The sequence below is a fragment of the Aotus nancymaae genome, unplaced genomic scaffold, assembly GCF_030222135.1.
Source record: "Aotus nancymaae isolate 86718 unplaced genomic scaffold, 86718_ANA_hifiasm-v0.15.2.pri h1tg000058l, whole genome shotgun sequence".
NCBI classification, from domain to species: Eukaryota; Metazoa; Chordata; class Mammalia; order Primates; family Aotidae; genus Aotus; species Aotus nancymaae.
In genome coordinates, this window is record NW_026988472.1 from 16,455,259 (window position 1) to 16,475,511 (window position 20,253).

At 37.2% G+C, this 20,253-nt stretch overlaps 1 long non-coding RNA gene across 1 annotated transcript in view; it reads right to left on the reverse strand.

The window, feature by feature from the left end:
• Positions 1-577: 577 nt before the first annotated feature.
• Positions 578-20,253, reverse strand: part of LOC135269948 (uncharacterized) — a 131,742-nt gene continuing 112,066 nt past the window's right edge. Inside the window, exons 2-6 of the long non-coding RNA XR_010338185.1 lie at positions 10,358-10,422; positions 9,544-9,647; positions 6,275-6,359; positions 5,044-5,158; positions 578-654 (exon numbers count right to left, since the gene is read on the reverse strand). This is a non-coding gene — a long non-coding RNA (uncharacterized LOC135269948). The remainder of the gene's footprint in view (positions 655-5,043; positions 5,159-6,274; positions 6,360-9,543; positions 9,648-10,357; positions 10,423-20,253) is intronic.

Consider the following 20,253-nt stretch of genomic DNA (forward strand, 5'->3'; position numbering starts at 1 on the left):
TAAAGACCCTTTCTGCCCGACCAATAGAAGACATGGGGTTAAGGACCAGGTACAAGGAGCAAGAAGGAAGATTAGCATGTGCAGGGTGGGACTACAGATGTGCAGACTTAATTCACAAACACATATCTTCATACAACCATGTACATAAAATGGCAAAAATTTTCTTTTTTGTGGTGAGAATTTTAGCATTATAATGATATGTTAATGATCTAAAGGGGTTATCTCCTCCAGTTTGGGCTGGTTTGGGGGTCTTATCTCCCTCTGGTATCTGGTCAGGGGTCAGGAAGCTCTGACTCCAACATGGGGCTCATCTGCTCTTTTTTTTGAGACGGAGTTTCGCTCCTTTTACCCAGGCTAGAGTGCAATGGCGCGATCTCACCTCACCGCAACCTCTGTCTCCTGGGTTCAGGCAATTCTCCTGCCTCAGCCTCCTGAATAGCTGGGATTACAGGCATGCGCCACCATGCCCAGCTATTTTTTTGTATTTTTAGTAGAGACGGGGTTTCACCATGTTGACCAGGATGGTCTCGATCTCTTGACTTCGTGATCCACCCGCCTCAGCCTCCCAAAGTGCTGGGAGTACAGGCGTGAGCCACCGTGCCTGGGCCATCTGCCTTTTTTTTTTTTAAAGCAGCTGTGCCTATAAATACAGGGCTGAAGAAAAACAGTAAGAAAAAGAACTTTTTCAACTATTTCATCAGGGCTGCCTTGATCACAAAATAATATTCACTTTGCATTTCTTTTGTGGTTAAAAATTTCCCAACTTGTGCTGCTAGGTTTGGCCAGGTAACTAACACCTTGTAGGGACCAAGGGAAAACTTCCCATTCATCTTCTGAAGGTTCACTGAAAAGACAGATTAGAAAGAGAAAAGGTGTACAAATTTATTAATGGGCACAAAGGGAAAAATCACAGAGAGATTACCTCACCACACAATTGGGTACAGATGCTTATTTACCCTTCTTCTTAGTGGAAAGAGAGAGAGGGAATCAGGAATGATTTTAGGGGGATTAGCAAATGATTCTTAGCAGAATTCAATGGGCTCTCATCCAATGGCCTGGGACAAAGTCTGCTGGGTCCACAGAGCAGACAATAGTTTATGACAAGTCTGTCCAGGTATGTTAAAAGACTTCAGTCTTTCTTCTTGTGATTTAAGTTCACATGTTTACCTCTTTAATTAATTTACTAATAATGATAAGCAAGCTGTGATGAAGTTGCTCTGTACAAATAATGGTTCATGATTTGTTTTCTGTAATTTCCCTTTCTGATAAAGCCTGAGCCTGGATAATGTCAGCCTAAGGCCTGCGTGAATGGGGGCAGTCACCAACTAAGTGTAATTAGCAGGTGATCATTTAACTTGTCACTACTTAGGAATGTTTACCACAAGAAAAGGGCTTATTTTCGTGATTTCAAAACTTTTTAAAATACCCCCCTGAAAACAAAATGTAGGTTATTAGTCATTTCTACCTGAATATGAATTACTCACATCAGATACTTTCTGTTTAAGATATGAGTGAAAAAAGTTAGTCTCAGAGCATAAAGGCTTTGAATGCGGTGATGGGGTGAGTATTGAATAAGGAACAGGCAGAAAGGGAAGGTTTTTATAGGAAAAAGACTAACAGAAGTGGTAGAGTTGGGTTGGATGTCTCATTATAGGAGTAAGGAGAATGGTAAGTGTTTTAGACAGCTAGAGGCAAGTGGTAGGGTGCTGAGTGTTTGGAGAGAGAGAAATGATGACTCTGTTGAATAAAAGGAGGAGAGAAGTTAAATACGAAGTTTTTAAAAATAATTCCATTTATTTGACCCTTTCTCTTACATCCCACATAGCATTAATAAGCAAATCCCATAATCTCTACTTTAAAATATACCCAGAATTCCAGAATCTGACTATCCCACCTTATTTTCATCACTACCACCCTAGTATCCTGAATGATTGCAATAGCCTCCTCATTGGTCTCCCTGTTTCCACCATTGTCCCCTTAATGTCAACTTGCCAGAACGCAAACAGAAAGGTCCTTTAAAAACAAAACTCAGATCATGCCACTCTGCTCAAAATCCTCCAGTGGCTTCTCTTGTCTCTCGGAAGAAAATCTTAACCATGGTCTCTGAGTCTGGCCCCTGGATCTCTCTTGACTTCACCTCCCAACTCTCTTTCCCTGGCTCCTTCTACTCCAGGCACTCCTTGCTGGATCTCTAGCATGCTAATAGCTCCAATCAGAGTCTTTCCATTTATGATTTCCTCTCCTAGAATGCTAAGATTTCCCTTCTAGAAATCCTCACTCACTTACTTCCTTATTTGATTCAAATCTCTATTTACAGGTCATCTTTAGTGGAGTTTCCCTAAATACTTGATATAAAAAGGCACAAGCACTCCTCTGTATAACTCTCCATCTTTTTATCCAGCCATATTTTCCTTCATAACACTTATCACAGCTATATGTGTGTATACATATTTGTTTATTGATCCACTGAAGGCTTATTTCTTGAGAATAAATTATTTGTCTACTTTATTCTCTGTATATAGAGAGCACCTAGAAGAGTGCCGGACACATAGTAACAGCTCAACAAATGCTTGTTAAATTACTTTTATATAAATTGCATGAAGCCTCAGAAAGGTTCTGGGAAATCTTAGAGAAAAATTTGAGATAGTCTTACTATAAATGAAGTGAATGCTTAGAATCTTCTCCAATCAGAAGCCGAAAGCTTTTATTCTGACTCAAGAGTTGATGCTGCTTTGCTGAATTGCTGAGATAAATGTCTCTATGGTCCATTTAAAATGTTGACTAACCTATAATCTTTCCTGGGACAATTATCAAATGTGCTTGTTAACATTAAATTTATCTTTCTGTTAAATGTTTGCATTAGCTGTGATCATTTTGAATATACAAACGGCAATACATTTGTGCCAGACAAATCTTTTTCTATCTCATCAATGAAGAAAACAATTTCCATCCATACATGACATAGTGTTGATTTGTAGCGTTCTGAAGTTTCTACATATTTAATATAATTTTGATCCATTTAAGCTCTTGATTTATTTTGTAGTCAGTCTTTGGAACTACACATTCTCCCAGCTTGGATAATATTTTCATTTGAGTATGGGCATAGTTTGGATCCTACTTTGAGCAAACTATCTTGTGATGGCTTTATCATATGTCACCTTGGCTAGGGTGAATTGCATTTCCCAGAATTTTTTTCTTGTTTGTTTTGAATTGAGGTCAGACATAGGGAAGATTCTCAAGAGATTTGGAGGCTGAAAGAGAAGCGGTGGGCATTTTGTGGTTCACACATATAGCTGGTGATCTGTAGAGTTACCCTACTGGTGTGAAGCAGCAGCTGATCCTGCGGCTGCTCTACCCTCCCCTGATATTCTTTCAGCTTCTCAGACTCCTAGGCCAGGTGTGTGTGTTTCACTTTGTGACAATGGGCCCCACTTCTGCTGGATGCCCTCATTACCAAGGTTAGAGGCGACAAGAACAAACACAGGTTTTAGTCCTTCCCCACAGAGTTCCAGCTTAAGCTTTTTGGTTCCAGCCTGCTTGTGATCTTCCCTTTCTGACAGCCATCCCTGTGATCTTGAAGCCTCAGTATCATGTGTGAGAAAACAGCCATACAGACTCCATAGCCATCTCCCTCAATCACATAAGGCTAATTCCACATAACCATTTCTCTCTTCAACAGATAAAGAGATTGATAAAGCTATAAATATAAATATAGATAATATAGAGATACCAGTGTTTCTCAGCTGGTGGCAACTTTCACCCTCAGGGAACATTTGGCAATGTCTGCATGCAGTTTTGGTTGTTACAACTTGGGGGAGGGGAGGGAGTTGTGCTACTGGCATCTAGTGAGTAGAGGCCATAGATGATCCCACAATTCACAGGACTGTCCCCCACCCTCACACTCCAACAAAGAATTACCCACTCCCAAAGTCAATAGTGCCGCTATACAGAATCTCTGATATAAATATATAGATATAGATACTAGTGTTTTGCCTCTTTGATTAAACATTAACTGATACAGATTTTAATACCAAGAGTGGTTCCAGAGGGATAGAATCTTAAGTATGATTTCTCTGACTTGGTTTTGAGTCTTCTCTAATATGATTAAATTTAAAAGCATTAATGAGTCTATTTCCAGAAGTAAGAAGGGCACTGGCAGTCAATGGCATGATGTGACAATAGAGATACACAAAATATCACCACTGGCTATGCCCAATCAAACACTTACTGAACACAAGGATCTGGGTGACCACATATTTGATGCCTTAGCACATTTTAGTCAAACAAAGGAGTACAACGAGGTTTGCTGTTTGCTCCTAACTGTGCTGGAGAAAGTAAGGAAAGAACAGGAATTTGAATTCTCAGCTCAGTGTCCACATAAAGAACCTGAAAGCTTCTGTTTGCCTTGAAAGAAATTCTTAGCTTCTTTCCATACCCACATGGCCCTGAAAACCAAATTCAGAGTCTCCCCTCTGCCAGTGCCTGAATGATGCAAAGTGATTTCTCAGCCTTATAGCCTCTGTATGAATATAAAGCTGGAATGGGATCCTATGGGCAGATTCTCATAAAGCTGGGGACTTTAACCCCTGTGTTCTGCTGAGCCATTTTTGCCAGTAGAAGCAGCCCTTCTACTCCTGTGTTGAGAAGGTAAGCCCTCCTTGGTCTGCCTTTCTTGATGTAGTTGACTGGTAAGGCACTGCTGATCCTCTTTTAGACCTACCCCCACCACCTGTCTTGGTTTCTAAACCTATAACTTGCCTGAAGTCCCAGCGGGCTTAGAGGGGTAAAGTACAAAGTGTAACCCATGACGAGCTGGAGCTGCTATGCATACCAAAAGCATTGCACAGTTTTATCACTTTATATAGTCAGAAACCTGGAGGATACACATAAGAATCTATTTTAAAGATATGGGGTCAAAGTGAAAGGAAAATGAAGTTGGATTGGGCAGAATTAGTTGATATGGGCCTGTATTCATCTACTTGGCCTGCCATAACAAAATACCGTGGGCAGGGTGGCATAAATAATAAAAAAATATTTTCTTACAGTTCTGGAGGATTGAAGTTCAATGTCAAGGTGTCAACAGGCTTAGTTTCCGTGGATGGCACTTTCCGGCTCACAGATGGCTACCTTCTTACTGTACTTTCACATAGCCTTTCCTCTGGGCATACACATGGGGAGAGAGAGAGACAGCTCTGATATCTCTTCTTTTTCTTATAAGGACATCAGCCCCATGGAATTAAGGCCCCATCTTTATGACCTCATTTAAGTTAACTACACCCATCTCCAATATAGTCACATCGGGGGTTAGGGTTTCAACATATACATTCTGGGGAGGGGGCAACAATGTAGTCCATAATAGGGCCAACTAAGGAAATATTCTAGATTCAGTGTTTCAGTTTTACAGGATTGACAATTTACTTGGTTGTTTGGCTGAAACATGGACCCAAAAGTGACCTACAATAAATGAAATCAAAATGCCAGAACTTTTGGGGTATACTGTAGAAGCTATCTAAAGGATTAGAAACATTTGAATGTTAGCGTGTCTTTAACATATAAGACCTACTCACTCACCTTGAGAGGGCTCTCAGAATATACCCTTTGCCTTTGTTATGAGAAATACATCTGTAACGGGAGCTCCAGCATCTGTGATGAGCTTTGTGCTGGCTATTCATTATAGACCAGAAATTACCATAGGTGCTGCTACCATAAACTAGGATCCCTAAATGTAATGACAATGATAGACTCTTGAGATGACAAAGGCCAAGTGTCAGTGGCAGCATTTAATTGCTTTGTGAGTTGAATTGTGTTCCCCTAAAAAGATATATTGAAGTCTTAGCCCCCAGTATTTGTGAATGTGATCTTATTTGAAAATAGGATCTGTGGAGATATAATCAAACTAAGATGAGGTTGTAATGGATTAAAGTGGTCTTTAATCCAATGACTGGTGTCCTTATAAGATGGAAGTTTGGACACAGAGATGTACAGGAAGAATGCTGTGTCATGACAAAGGCAGAGGTTGGAGTCATATAGTTGCAAGCCAAGGAATGCCAAAGATCACCAGCTGTCATCAGAAGCTAGAAGAGGAGTATGGAATAGATTCCCCTTCAGAGCCTCAGAAGGAACCAACCTTGCTAACACCTTGATTTCAGACTTCTAGCCTCCATAATGTGGGAGAATAAATTTCTACAGTTTTAAGTTACCCAGTTTGTGGTACTTTTTATGACAAACATAAGAAACTAATACAAATTGCCTAAGACAAGATGAGTATAGTTACCATAATTGCCAGCAGAGTCAAAGCAGTGATTAGAAGAGTCTGACTCACAGAAATCTTTAGTGTTTGCTGCTTGATCATGGTGCCCCTATAAAAAATTAGATGGACAGTTTACTAAATTCTTACTGATCTGTATAAACAGAACAGATTTAAGCTTAGTAAATGGAGGTCTTACTTGAATCCCTAAAATATCACGACCCTTGAGTCAATTCCCAGATTTGAGCCAGTTCACCAACCTAAAATTGATTGAATGAAGGGGAGATTGAGTCACCTTGAGGAAACAGCCTAATACACTGCCACAAATTTATTCTGTTAATCTTCCTACTAGCCTTCCCCAAAGTTGCTTGCAGACATTTACTATTTAGCAGGTGACTGTACATTTGGGAAGGGGAGATAATCAGTCTTTAGGGGAATTACTAGATACTGGCTCTGAATTGACACTAATTCCTGAAGATCCAAAATGTCACTGATGTCCACATACTTAGAGTAGGGGCTTATGGAGGTAAAAAGTCAGGTGATCAATGGAATTTCAGCTCAGTTCTAACTCAAAGTGGTCCCAGTGGGTACCCATACCCATCAAGGGTCTCTTTCTTGGTTTAAAAAATATATACCTGGAATAGACATGTTCAGTAACTAGGAGAATCACCACATTGGTTCTGTGACATATATAGAGAGGGCTATTATGGAAGAAAAGGCTAAGTGAAAGCCATTAGAACTGCCTCTAACTATAAAAATAATAAACAAAAACCAGTACCACATTTTGGAGGCATTGCAGGGATACATACCATCCTCAAGGCCTTAAGTATGGATGGGACTTCTGACTTGCTTTTAGTCAATAGCATATGGAATAGGAAATGAGATTTAACTAACCTAATTTGGTTATGGTTTATAGCAAAGATGATGGCTGTCACTCTCATTATAAGTTTACATTATGTAAGACTCTATCTTAGGTGTTTGGAGACAGATACTTTCATGCTGGCCTTTAAGAAGCAACCTGCCATGTTGTAAACTACCAACAGAGAAGGTCACATGGCAGGAAACAGCAGGTGGCCTCTAGGACCTGAAGATGACCTCTAGTTGGCAGAAATATGGATCCCTCAATCATATAGCCTTAAGGAAAATAATTCTGCTAACTAATGGGGTTGGAAGCAGATTCTTTAAGTTAAGCCTCCAGATGAGAATATAGCCTTTATAACATCTTGATCACATATTTGTGAGTCCCTTAACAGAGCACCCAGGCAAGCTGGGCCCAGACCCCTAACCCACAGCAACTCTGAGATAATAAATGTATTTTGTTTTAAGCCACAATAGAAAGATAATATATATACTTCAAGGCCTTTGAAAATCCAAACTGTCTTCTGAGAGGTCAGGAAGCTGAGAAAAATACTGTGTCTGAGAAGCAAAGAAAACAAGCAGATGATGGTGCCTGAAAAGCTGAAAAGATGAGGAAGGCTTCTGGAAGTTTCAGAAGCTTGGGGGAAGGATTAAAGTTCAGAGCCTATAAAAAATGAGGGACTTTGCTACAAATATCACGGCCTTTAAGTTGGGCTCCTCAAAGACCTCTAATTTAAAAATAATGCTGAATGACAAATACTCTAGCCTTCATTCAAATGACTGAAATCCAGCTTTTTAAAATAGCTCAATACCTGATTGGTAAAGGTGATATATTTCTACCATAACTACCTAGCAAAAACAAAGTTAAATCCTCACTGAAGGAAGAAAACATAATCCAGAGCTTCAAATTGTCTTTATAGTTTTTTATATACAATGATCAGTTACAATAAAAAACTGGTATGCAGATAAGCAAGGAGAAAAATGAAACAGTATAAATAGTCCTCCAGGAGATTCAGATATTAAAATTACCAAACACTACTTTAAAATAACTGTTTTATGTTCAGAGAGTCTAGTAGGGTATTAGAAATTATAAGTAAAAAAGAATCCAATGAAAATTTTATAATAGAAAAATTATAATAACTAAAATTAAGAACACATTAAATACATTTAAAAGATTAGATATAGCTAATGAAAGATTTATAAAACTAGAATATAGTTCAGAATAACATGCTCACAAGTGAGACATAAAGAGATAAAAGGATAGAAAACATTAAAAAAAGTAATATGAAGTATATATAGTGTACATGGTGCATAGTAAAAACATCTAGCATATACAAAATCTGAGTCCCAGAAAAAGAGGAAACAGAAACATATTTAGATGTAAAAACTGAGCATTTTACAACACCGATGAAACATACCAACCCACAGACTTGATAAGTACTGGAAATCACAGGTAAGATACACATAAAGAAAACTACATGCAGACACATAGAGTAAAACTACTGAAAATCAAAAACAAAAATAAAATCTTGACAGCCAATCAGAAGGAAAATATATTTATCTTCAAAGGTGAAATCCCATAACATCTAACAAACTTCTCAACAGAAATGATAGAGACCAGAAAGCAATGGAATGGAATCTTCAAAATGCTCAAATAACTGCCAACCTAGAATTCTCTAACCACTGAAAACCTTCTTCAAAAGCAAAGCAAGGCTGGGCATAGTGATTAACATCTATAATCCCAGCACTTTGGGAGCAAGATTGCTTGAGCCCAGGAGGTCAAGACCAGCCTGAGCAACATAGTGAGATGCTGTTTCTACCAAAAAATTAAAAATTAAAAAAAATTAAAAAAAGAGAGAGGTAAGAAAAGAAAGAAGGAAAGAAAAAAGAAAAATATTATCTGGGAGTGGTGATGCGTGCTTGTATTCCCAGCTATTTGGGAGGCTGAGGTGGAAGGATCTCTTGAATCCAGCAGTTCAAGGCTGCAGTGAGCAGTGATAACACCACTGCACTTCAGGCTGGGCGACAGAGTGACGCTCTGCCTCTACAAAATTTAAAAAAAAAATGATTTGACAGAAACAAAAACTAAGAAAATTAATCACCAGCATAACATCATTACGAGAATTACCAAAAAGATTACTTCATGTAACAGGAAAATGATGCCAGATAGAAACACAGAGAAGTCAGAACAAATGAAGAGTTTTTCTAAAAAAAAGAAAAAGGAGGTAAACATGTAAATAATTTTAAATGAATACAGACTGCATAAAGCTGTGACGATAATGTCCAAGACTGTTTACATACATTTAGAAATAAGATACATTTTAATATAGCACAAAAGAAAAGAAGGGGTGTTTTGGTCAGCATCCATAAGCTATGCTACAGTAACAAACAGTTACCCAAATCTCAATACATTATCACAACAATTATTGTTTTCTCACATTTTATGTTGATTGCAGTAGGTCTGAGTTGGCTTTGGTTCCTCTCTATATATTGTCTTCATTTCAAAATCCAGACAGTAGAAGTAACCACTATTTGAGATATTCTATTCTCATAGCAGAACAAAAAGAGAAATGGAAGAATTATCCAATGGCTCTAAAGTTTCTTCTTACATATCACATATAGTCACTTCTATTTACATTCTTTTGACCAATGTAAGTCATGTAGCCAAAGGCTTACACAATCTTTTATCAGAACACAGAAATAAAAATGTATTTTTTACATTTTCATTTATGTTGAACCTGAAAAAAGAAACAATACAATCTACCACAAAGAATAACTGAAATTTATGTGTTCAAAGGTCCTTGAATTTTCTAAGATGTAGGAAAACATCTACTTTATATTACAACTAATGAATAAAGAATTCATGTTTTAATCTCTAAGATAATCTTGAAAAGAAGAGTAAAAATGTATAAGTAATAAGCTAATAAATGGGGAATAGAATAATAAGCTAATAAATGGGAAAGAAAATAATAGAGGCTAGAGTAATAAAAGAATATTTAATCAATGCAAAGAAAGTAAGAAAGGAGAAAAAAACATAAAATACAGGAAACATGTAGAAAAGCAAGTATAATGGTATATTTAAATCGAAATATGGAAGTAATCACATTAAATGTTAATGGTTTGAATATTCCAGCAATTATCAGACTGGATAAAAAACAGAATTCAAATATATTCTGTTTGTTAGATACACATTTTAGATATAAGTATGCAAAAATGTTTAAAGAGCACAGAAATAGTCATACAACAACTTACCACAAGAAATCTGATGTAACTGGACTAATATAAGACAAAGTAAACTTCTGGGCAAAAAACCATTCCTAGAAAGAGAGAGATTTTGTAATGATGTAAAAATCCATCAGAAAGATATGACAATTCTGGTTTTGTACATGTCTAATAATATACTCCTCAAGTCTACAAAGCAAAAAGTGACAGAATAAAATGAAGCAACAGACAAATTCAAAAGAATTTTGGTAAATTTTAATTCACCATTTTCATTACTGGAAAGACATAAATAATGAATCATATTATTTATGTCTTCTACGGTCTTGCCAAAATATTTTCTGCATTTTGTGTGTGTGTGTGTGTGTGTGTGTGTGTGTGTGTGTGTGTGTTTTCTTTCTTTCTTTCTTTTTTTTTTTTTTTTTGAGGCATGATCTCACTCTGTTGTCCAGGCTGGAGTACAGTGGCACAATCACAGCTCACTGCAGCCTTGACTTCCCTGACTCAAGTGATCCTTCTGCCTTGGCTTCCTGAGGAGCTGGGAGTACAGGTGTCTACCACCACGCCTAGTTACTTTTTATTTTTTGTAGAGATGGGGCCTCATTTTATTGCCTAATTTGGTATTAAACTCCTGGCCTCAAGCTATATACCTGCCTCAAACTCCCAACGTGCTAGAATTACAGGCATGATCCACCACTTCTGGCTTACTTTTTCTATCAGTTAATTTGAGTTCAAAATATAACAATTTGTTTTACCTTATTGAAGTATGGCATTTTTTCAGTATATTTGTATAATTCTGTATAGTTGATGTAATATGAATGAGGACAAGTAAACCAAGACTTACTAATATTAATACTAATGTAATTTTCTCTATTTTTTGTTGCATTTCTTACAGCTTCTGTTTTATGAATGATAACACAATATCTGCTATACAAATATTTACAAGTGTCACATCTCCATTATAAATTGAACATGCATCAATTAGAAATTACGTTAGATCATGAGAAACAGAGACTCTTCCAAATAGTAAGAAAGATAAAAATTTTATTCTTAGGAAGGCCAGCACTAGTAACGGAGCTCTTTAATTTCATCAATAGCTGGTCCAATTTCAAAACATAGATAAAGAATCAAAGAAAAACTACTTGACCAATGAGTAGAAATTACAAAATTAAGAAAGGAAAAACATAATTCAAAAGCAAATGAATAGCATGTATTTTAATAAGCATGACTTAAAAGCTAAGAAGTGAAAAGAAATTTGTCTAGAATTTCAAAAAATGTACAGGTATCACAATGCTGTTTAAAAAAAGATGTGAAGCAGGAGATGAAAAAAAGACATCAATGAAGAGAAATACGAGAAATAAAAATAAATGAGAATTAAATGGAGTATTTACAAAAATAAGTGTCACATTGGATTCAACCATATATAGAATAAACACTATTTGATGCCATAATCAGTGACATGGAAGTCAAACTTCAAAAAAATTACACAAAATGAAAATTAAAATGAATGAGATATAAAATTATAAAAAGATCATTAGATATGAAATTCAGATGAAAGAAAAGAAAAACAGAAAAGATGGAAAAAGGCATTCAAAGATTTAGTAGAAGAAAGTGTTTTTGAAGTAAAAGTCTTGTTTGACTCTGAAGAGCAAATTAGGCTGTTTCTTAGGGAAAGTAACTGGTAAAGTTACTGATATTTGAAGATTAAGAAAAAAGTATCCTAAGGGAATCTTGGAGAAAAATCAATTAACATACAAAAGGGAGCATAATTATGCTATTCTGAGAATTCTCTACAGGATACTACTTACCACGATAATTGGAAGAATTCAATGAAATAATGTAATTATGCTAGTCCTTGGATTGCCATCAGGATGTTCATAAACTTACTGAAACTATATTCAAAATATTGTTTGTGCACACATGTAAATTTTGCTAGGATAAAACCAATGGTTTTTTAACCTGATTTACAAAGAGATGACAAATAAATTAAAAACCACTACCCTAGAGCATGTCTCCCCAGTGGTGGACTTCATCTTTCCAGGAGTCCATGGAAAGTGTTTTGTGTCCACGAGCTTATTACAAGATTCTTTTTAAGAGTATGGATTTTTATTCCAATTATATTTAAAATTAATAAGAGTAGCATGTTCTCTATTATGTGGATGGCCATCTAATTTTTTATTTTAAACTTTTTTTGACAGAGGACCTACAAGGAACTTTATTTCTTGCTTCTCTCTTCACTGGGGCACTGCTCTTTAGGAAGGCCAAGTTGGCTCCTGGCACAGGGATCCTCCATCTTCTCTAGCACCTGTGGCATTGCCAGCAGGTCAAAAGGGGCAGCTGACATTGCTGGCTTCAGTCTGACCCAGGGTGCCTAGCTGGAGTCGCCTCAGCCCATAGTAGGGGAAATGGCTGCTTCTCTGCAGTTTATACTGAAGGCTTTCAGCCCTGCCCAGCTGCCTCTTCTCCAAAAGTCTGGCTTTTGAACACTCTTCTCCTTCCTGGGGAGGGCTTTTGCCCCTCTGAGGTTGGACAGGAACCAGAAGAACAGTTTATCTGCTTAATCTTGTCTGTGACCTGGGGCTCATCCAGCCCCTAATCTTTTTGGCAAGCACCGTGCTTGAGCACTGTCCACACAGTGGAAACCACAGGAAATGACTTTGGCTTATGGAGGGGGAAGAATGCTAAATGAAAACAAAAGCAAAAGAACCCACCCACAGGAGCACACAGAAAAGTCCCAACCACTGCTCATTTCTCTCCCTTGGGCCCCCAAACAACCACTAAAATAAGACCCAAACTAAAGGCCTGATATATAACCCTGAAATCAATTAACCTCTCTGAAAACATGCAAAGAAACTGCCTACCTAGAAATATCCAAAATAGTCTGTGCCAATTATGAAGAGACCGACAGCTGCACCCACCCTCTCTGGAACCTCTGTTACTGTGTTATCCATGGGGTGCCCCAAGGAGGGTGGACTCTTTTCACAAGGTCAGGACAGTGACAGCTACAAAAGGTGGTCCTTGCTTGCACCTAGAACTGCTTTTTCTTCAACAGACAGTGACAGTGACCTGGGCCAGGGGTATGCTTGAACTTATGAGACACTACCAAGCCCCAGAAACAGTGGTGTTTTTTAACGCACCCACCTTTGGCAGGTGGTGACAATCTCCAGGAAACCAGCACAACACACAAATACAGATTAGGGTAATGCAAGGGCTATTTCTAGCAGCAAAACACCCGCAAACAAAACTGGGCCAAGCAGCAGCAGGACACTGGAGGTGCCCTACAACTATGTCTTTTCCAGATTTGCAGCAAAAGCACGATTAGGGTTTCCCACATGGCCTGTCCCAAATGGGATGTGAAGTCACATAGTGAAGTCACCAAGGTGCACATGTGGGGCTCCGGCTTCTCAGCTCTGGGACACAGGCCCTGGACTCCCTGTCCCATTCTCTTCCCTACTCAATGTGGGTTACCCATCCCCTACCTTGCAGCTGGGAGACAGCCTGGAGTAGAGACATCTTTGAGGTCACACATTCTACAGGGTTTAATGTTGTCCATTCTTCACATCTCCCATTTTTTCCTTTTCCTTTTGTCTTCATCTCATTGTTGGATGACCATTTTATGACTGAGCATTACTTTATTTGAATGTGCATGCTTACCCTTGCGTTTAGGTGACCATGTTGCACAAAAGGATCATGAAGCAACAGCATTTACATTTTAATATGCTGGTAAGCACATCGCTTTGCTCTTGTTAGCGCCACCTAATGCCACAAATGGGAACTTTTAGCACCTACTATTGGGCAAACACTGATTTCCTTAAACAGTTACGAGGGAAAGAATCCCTAGACTTTTGCTTTAAAAAAGCATTGAACTATGAAATTATTGAATTTAACTTAAGTTACTCACATAAGAGTTGGATGTCTTATCCTGAAAACTACTATGTTTTGTAGGAATGTTCTACCTTAATTATTTTGGGCTAATGGAAAAAGACAGCAGCAGAATTAACACATGATAAAAGGTATTAAAATTGTTTAAACAGAGAAAACAGTGAGATAATCAAATCATCATATGGCACACTATCATATTTGTATATGTAATATCAATGGTGAGCACTAGTATAGCTTCAGCAATAAATTATTTTCTATATAAAATTAACATGATTTATTGAAATTTTATTAGCTGTGTGATGTGATAAATTCAACTTTTAATTTAGATTTTATAGTTGCAAAAGGGATAATAGCACAGGGAGTTCATCCCTAGGTTTACATATATATATATATATATATATATATATATTTACAGGCCATTATAATTTCAAAAAGAGTTTCTGTCATCACAGTGTATCAGCAAAAGAAAAAAGTTCTTCTTTTATAAGTATTTAAAAAATCCGACACAAAGCATAATTTATCGAAACTGGCTTTGCTGTAGGCAGTGTGCTGCCACTCTCTAGCTAAGTGACTCCACCAACCTGTCCCAAAGCATGGGACAAGAAGAGTTATGCCTCAGCAAAACAACATGCCCCAGTTTGTCAGGGTTATTCCGAAATAAGGCCATTATTTATTTGTTGGTCAAAACTCAAAACAAACAAATTCCGTAATTCCATGTTTACTTAGTAGTTAACAAATGCATGAACAGTTACTGTCTTCCGTGTTTCATTTTATTCTGAGTTCCCTATGAAACAGAGCATGAAGGCATGATACACAGCTTACATGCTTGCTTTTTGGAGAGAGTGCAATCTCAGTGAACCAAGAATGAAGGGAAAGGGGATTTTAGTCAAGAAAGGAGCAAACATCAATACAAAGTGATACACTACCAAGGCATTCACAGGTGTACAGAAAACCTGGCTGGTCACATAGGGTATCTTTATAAAGGATATGTGGAATCACTGCTTCTCTGAACCATCTGGTTGTGTTGGAAAGAGAGGATGGACAAGCAATTTATTGAACATTTCCTTTCTTCCTTCAATCTCATTGGTCAAAATCGAACCCATGAGGCACTAACACCCCATCTGATCCCACTAAACGGTCACTGGAGAAGGCAGAGCCTCTGTGGGTCCAGGTGATCAGACCTAGATGTTTAGAACCATTGTGGCTCCTTTTAGGGTCAACATGATGGTGGCCATGCTGCAGCTCAGCCCTTGCCTCCAAAGGAAAAAGAAGGAGACAATTATATGGAGCCTGTGCTGAAACCAAACAACATATCTATTATCTGGGTACCATAGAACAGAGCTTAGAGAAAGAAAGAAGGTACTTTATTTAATAGGAGGGAAAGAAAGCAAAAAAAAGATGGTCAGAAATGAGGTAAGTGGAGCTGAGTGCCAATTTACCCATTTGTAATAAGAAAAATAAATTCTACTTGAATCTATTGACCAGGAAATTCTCAGCATACTACATGAAAAAGCACATTCAATCAGAAGTTTGCATTTTGAGCATGAGATCACAGCAAGGAAAGTTATTTGTATATGTTCACACCTGAAGGACATTAGGATCTGAGCTCCACTGAGACCTATTCTTGGGGGTTAGGATATTTGCTTTAGCATCTCTGAATCTTCTCTTTTTGTGTGTGATTTACCAGGTGATATGATTTGGATTTCTGTCCCTCCCCAAATCTTATGTTGAATTGTAATTAGCAGTGTTGGAGAAGGGGCCTGCTGGCAGGTGACTGGATCATGGGGGCAGATTTCCCCCTTGCTGTTCTCTTGATAATGATTGAGGTCTCATGAGATCTAGTTGTTTAAAAGTGTGTAGCACCTCTCCATTCTCTCTCTTCCTTCTGCTCCAGCCATGTAGGATGTTCCTGCTTCCCTTTCACTTTCTTCCATGATTGAAAGTTTCCTAAGGCTTCCTCTGCTTTGCTTCTTGTATAGACTGCAGAACTGTGACCCAACTAAACCTCTTTTCTTTTTTTTCTAATAGTCATAGCACATTGACGACAACTTCTTTTCTTTATAAATTACCCAGTATAAGGTAGTTCTGTATAGCAATTAGAGAATGAACTAATACATCAAGCCTTACCCCCTGGTCTTAGGATTTGTTTTTACCAACAGAATGCCACTAAAATGATGTTATGTTAGTTACAAGGCTAGACCTCAAGAGGACTTGCATGCTTGTGCTTAACCTCTTGGATCATTGCTTAGCAGCCTGTTGCAGCATAACAGCCCACACAGAGGAGGAATGAGCTGTCTAATATGAGGTCATCTGAAAAAAGCCATCCCCCAGGCAACTCAGCAGCTGATCACAAATGCACGAATGACCCCAGCAAAGGCAAGAAGAACTGCTCAGATGAGCATAATCTAAAGTGCCAATCCCCAGAATTGCTTGCTCATTAAATTGTTGTCTGAATTACCAAGCTTTGGGGTAGTTTGCTATACAGCAAAGGCTAACTGATATGTTTAGTATCTGAAGAGTAGGTGATTTTTCCTTCTTTCTGTTGATAATCACATTTCAGGTTTATTATGTTAATTAAAATGTGTCTTCCCCAAAAAATAAATAGAAAATAAGTTGAAGTATGTACTTTTGAAGGGAACACCAGCCACCAGGAATTTCAATGGGTATTTTAATATATTCCATGAATGCAGATAAAATTTTATATTCCCTATTATCCTTTTACTTTATAGCAGAGAAGAGTTGTTTAATACACAGAAAAATCTTTATTTTTTTAGAATTTGAAAGAATTGTGCTTCCTGCAAAATATACAATATTTTTCCTTTAATACCTACACAAGTGTTTTGGAAAGATATAAAACAATTAATTATTGACACACTTCATGAATAAAATGTCAATCATTAATCTTAATCTCCTGATGATACAAGCCAGGAGAATTGGAAACTCTTCATTCTCATTTAAGTTGAACTTCTCATCTGAAAAGTCCACTTGAACTGAAACTCCCAAAGATGAAATAGCTAGGCCAAACTTGCTTTACTTATAACTAATGCATTGATTGTAATTAACATATGATACTGTTGCAGTGGAATTTTAGTTCAGAACTGTCGATAGAGTCCAACTACCTCAGAAATAAATGGGATGTTTTCTTCATAAACTGCTTGTTAACTACCCTTTAGGGAAGCTACAATATAAAAGGACAGCTCTCTTAGACTCCAGCTCAGGCAACTTTATGTAGTGTCCTGGCAACAAGGAAAGAGAATATCTGATTTGTGAGGTCAACCTTTGTTGCTTCATAGTGGAGCTCTGATAATTAATGTTTGTAAAGATTCACAGTTTCATAAAAGTGCATGGTGTATATAATGATTAGTTTGAAAGAAGAATATTATCCACACCCCTTAGAAATAGGATCAAAAAATAGCTTATTTCCAATCCTAAGAAGAAAAAAGAATCCACATATAATGAGAAAAAAGGCATGTGGTACTCTACATAAATACACTTATTTATTGTCCATTTGGTATTTGTCTTCTGGGTCAACTTTAAGCCAAGAGAATAATAACATACCCACATGAACAAATAGGAAGGGTTAATGTCAGCCCATATAATTTTCTCTATTAAATTGGTACCAAGCATTCCACTTAAAAGCACATGTTCTCACAACTGGAGAGAGTTCAATTGTGCACCTTGAGATCAGTCTATTATATGTCAACTACAGTGAAAATAAAGGAATGGCTATTCTCTAGATAGAAAAAATCAATTAACTGAGCAGTCTGCAATTTTTAGCCATTACGAATCTTTCCACATAGGCTCAGCAGGGTTCTTTTATAAATGTGTACTTTCACCTACAGTTATCTCAACCTCCCCAGCAAATGACATAAAATAGAGCAGTGAAAAAAATCAAGAAAGTAAAGATTTCTCTATGCTCCAGTGGTTACTGACATATATTTCTGGAAGACAAAAAGGTAATCCTTTAGAAACAAATAGATCTTTTTCTAATAAGTGGCTATTACCGTCAAATAAAGCTGTTTTCTGGAATGTATATGACCTTAAAAAATAGCTATTTTGAAAGTGTGTGTGTGTGTGTGTCTCTGTGTGTCTGTGTGTGTCTCTCTCTGTGTGTCTGTGTGTGTGTGTGTGTGTCTGTGTAGAGAGACACAGATCTTGTTTTTTTCTAAAGAGAGCTAAGTAAATATTTTATGTTAGTGGTAAATAGAGGCATTTAAACCTTAAATATGATTTCATCCAAATCATTTTGCACACTGAAAAGTACATTGCTTTTCAGAATATATCTGGGAAGTTATTATGACATTGTAACCTTTGCTAGGTCCCTCAAAATCAGCATAGCATCATCCTTGTAAAAGGGCAAAAGCCGAAATCTAAAGGTAAAGAAGAGTTTAAGGAGCAATTTAAAGACTGATATATTAAATAATGGTACATTAAAATTTTTGACTGGTAATCTTATGAGACTGAATCTACCCAATTCATAGGGAGTGTAATTATTTAACAACAGAAATCCTTGATAATCATTCAAAAAAATAATAGCGAATGACTATTATGTACCAAGCCACTTTTCTAGGCACTGAACATATTGTGGGGGACATGATTCAGCTCCTGCCTTTATAGAGATTACATTCTAGAAAAGAGAAACAGGCAAAAAAATAGGTCAACAAGTAAATGAACAAAATAAATTACAACAGAGATGAAGAAAATATAACAGTAATGTGATGGTGATTTAAGCAGGCAAGAGGGGAGAGCTGACTACTTTACATTGCATGTATGACAAAGCTGTGCTAAGAAGGTGACATTTGTTTTGAGGCCTGAGTGATGAGAAAGAACCGTCCATTTGAAACTCTAGAACTGAGAGTTCTAGGTAGAGGGAATAACAAATGCAAAAGTCCAAAGTTTGGAAGAAATTTAGGATGATCAAAGGTCAAAGGGTTTGTGTGGCTAGAAGGGTTTGTGTGGGTAGAGTTTGGTGAGCTAGAAACAGTTCTTGTTGGCTCATAAATATTATGACAAACAATTGGGATTTTATTTTAAGTACATTGGAAATTCATAGAAGGGGTTCAGCTGAAGGTAAACACAATATGATTTACGTTTTTTACAAAAAGCAATCTGACAGTGTAACAGGACCAGTAATGGAAGGAGTAAGTCCAGTTGGGAGATTATTACAATAGAACAGAGGACAAAACATGGTGATTTGTTCTATGATAGTGTCTGTGAAGGGTGTCTCTACTGGAGATGGAAAAAAGTGGATAGATTTGGGTTATGTTGTAGGAGCAAATTTTTTTTAATTTTTTATGTTTGATTTTTATGGGTACAAAATAGATGTATATATTTGCAGGTTATATGAGATATTTTGATACAGGCACACAATGTGTAAAAATCACATCAGGGTAAATGGGGTTTCCATCACCTGAAGCACTTATCCTTTCTTTTTGTCACCAACAATCAAATTAGATTCTTTTAGTTATTTTTGAATGTACAATAAATTATTGTTGACTGAAGTCACTCTGTTGTGCTGTCAAATATTGAATTTTATTCATTCTATTGAATTCTATTCTACCTGTTAACCATCCCCACCTCCCTGCAACCCACTCTGCTAACATTTCCAGCCTCTAGCCTCTAGTAATCATCCTTTTTACTCTCTATGTCCATGAATTCAATTGTTTTGATTTTTAGATCCCACAAATAAGGGAGAACATGTGATGTTTGTCTTTGTGTGCTTCGCTTATTTATGCAACATAATGACCTCCAGTTCTATTCATGTTGCTGCAAATGACATAATCTCATTCTTCTTTATGGCTGAATAGTACTCCATTTGATACATGTACCACATTTTCTTTATCAATTCATTTTTTGATGGGCACTTAGGTTGCTTCCATGTCTTGGCTATTATGACTAGTGCTGCAATAAACATGAGAGTGCACGTATATCTTTAACATACTGATTTCTTTTTGGGGGAGTATATACCTAGCAATGGCATTCTTGAATCACATGGTAGTTCTGTTATTAGTTTTTTGAGGAACATTAAAACTGTTCTCCACAGTGGT